This window comes from Setaria viridis, chromosome 7 (assembly GCF_005286985.2).
Source record: "Setaria viridis chromosome 7, Setaria_viridis_v4.0, whole genome shotgun sequence".
Taxonomy (NCBI): Eukaryota; Viridiplantae; Streptophyta; class Magnoliopsida; order Poales; family Poaceae; genus Setaria; species Setaria viridis.
This window is the reverse complement of record NC_048269.2, coordinates 14,909,397-14,911,780: the sequence shown is the minus strand read 5'-3', so window position 1 is coordinate 14,911,780 and position 2,384 is coordinate 14,909,397.

Here is a 2,384-nt window from a genome sequence, read left to right as displayed (position 1 = left end):
TAGGGCCAAACCACATCCAAAACCGTACCGGGAAGCTTGCTTTTGAGCGGATTCCGGTGAGTCCGCCGCCGCTTGCCGCCGTCCTCCGCCACCCGTGCGCTACCACTTTAGTCATAGTCGACCGCAACCACCCGATCTAAATCTGACGGCTCGGATTAGATCTGACCGGAGTCGACTGTACCGGTCAACTCCCGTGTCGCACCATGCTTTTTGCTAAAGAGACCCCTTGCTTTCTAGTTTTTGCACTGCGGTCCCACGTAGTTCAAAGATCTTTAGATCTAGGTCCTATTTCTTTCGCTTAAGCACCTGAGCTTCTGCATAATAGTGCCCGCCATCCTAGACTTGCTCTTTTATGCATTAAACCTTCAGTTTATGCGTATATTTATGTTTTAGCCCTCAGTTTCTTCAAGTTTAGCCCCTGAAAATTGTAAATCTTCGCCAGCAAGCCCTTGCATCTTGTTTAGTGCATATCTTTAGCATTTTAGATCCTTTTAAAGTGCTTCTTGTGTCCACAAGTTCATCTTAATGCATAGATTGGCTTTTTGATCTTGTTTTTCTCTATTTGATGTAGTGTTTTATTATTATACTCCCTTGATTGCTTGTGTGTGCTCGTGTGATGCGTTTAGAAGGACCGCAGCTCGAGGGATTTGGAGCCTCCACCCGATACTAGAGGGTGACCTCTAGTACTCGGGGAAGCCCTCAACCAGTACTAGAGGCCTCCCCCCGTCCCCCCCAATTGAACACTTAGATTTTTTACGATTCCACATGCTCCTTCTTATCTATGTCCGCTTGTCTCTTCTTCTTTATTCTTCCCATCTTGTTATCCTCTCATCTCCCTCTCACACTTGCTTCCTTGATCTTTCTTTGCCTTCCCTCAGCAGGCGGTGGCGACGGCGGGCGGGCGGGTGGGTGGGAGCCGGCGGGGCTGGGTGGAGGCGGGGCGGATGGGGTGGGTGGGGCGGCGGGGCCGGGTGGAGGCGGACGGGATGGCTGGGAGGTGGAGTCGGATGGGCCAGGGAGGCGGGGGTGGCGGGGCCGGGTGGAGGTGGAGGCGGACGGGGCGGCGGGAAGGCGGAGGTGGACGAGCCGGGGAGGCGGGGCCGGGTGGAGGTGGGGTGGCAGGGCCGGGTGGAGGCAGAGGTGGCCGGAGTGGTGGGGCAACGGGTCGGGGAGGCGGGGGTGGCGGGGCCGGGTGCAGGTGGAGGGGCAGAGGCGGGAGGAGGGCAGTGGGGCAGAGGGCCGTGGGAGGCTAGGGTCCGGTGGCAGGGGGAGGCCAGGGCCGGCGGGGGCCGGTGGCGGGCGGAGAGCGGGGGGCCGGCTGGCGGGAGATTTTCATTTTTTTTAATTTTTTAACACCTTTTAGTACTATTTTTTTCAACGGGTACTAAAGTGATCCCCCTCTAATACCAATTTGCTGTATCAGTTGTGCAACCTATACTAGAGGGGGTTCCCAACCGGTACAAGAGCCGTTTGCCGTTTTTTCTAGTAGTGTGCAGGCGTTGGGCCTTTATGGTCATCATCACAGAGAAATATGTTATCCTGCATGTTCTGGTGGTTTTTTTGCTTCATTGAAAAATCTAACCAAATTAAAGCTCGGCCAACAATGCCGTAGTTGTATTGTGAATTTATAGATAGTAGTATCTGCCCATCCTGATGAAAAGTTCAAACATGAAATGTTAACAGAGAATGCTTTCATTCGCAGGTTTCATCTACTGCGTGGTTTTGAGTCTGCTCGAAACCAACAAAGATGAGATTGCACGACCAGGAGCAGTCGCTAGCTTGGAAGCAGTCGCTAGCTAGCTAGAGCTGGTGCTTTGAGAGTAAAAGGCAAGGTAGCGTCTATCTACCGCAGTCCTGCAATGGGATAGTATTGCAGCACCGCTGCATACAATTTCTCTCGGTCCCGACATAGAACTGTAGCACCAGCATGTTGGTGATGAGAAGAAGAGGAGCGCTGCTGCACACTGGTATTCCGAGTGCAGTGATCTTCTGTGCACCACCATATCGGCTGTGTTTTGTTGTGATGGCTGTGGCTGTGCTGAAGCTGCAGCTGCTGCAGCCAGTACTACAACACTTGTAGCCCGCCACCAGCAGCTCCAGCCATACTCATGCAATGATGCAGGTTGCTATAGGCCTGCAGCCGAACAGCTAAGCTGTACAGCTGCAGCTGCAGCCACCAAAGAAGCACAACCGAACACAGCCATCATCCCTGTGGAATTCGTCGCCCAAGCATTATTCCAAGCGCCTCCAAATCCTCACTTATTCACTTTGCATGAGTATGGTCGATTTACACGGAGATGGAGTAGGCATGTAGGGAGGACATGGTGGCTAGCTTGGGAGGTATATATACGATGAGAAACCATGGATGTGAACACTCTCCGTAG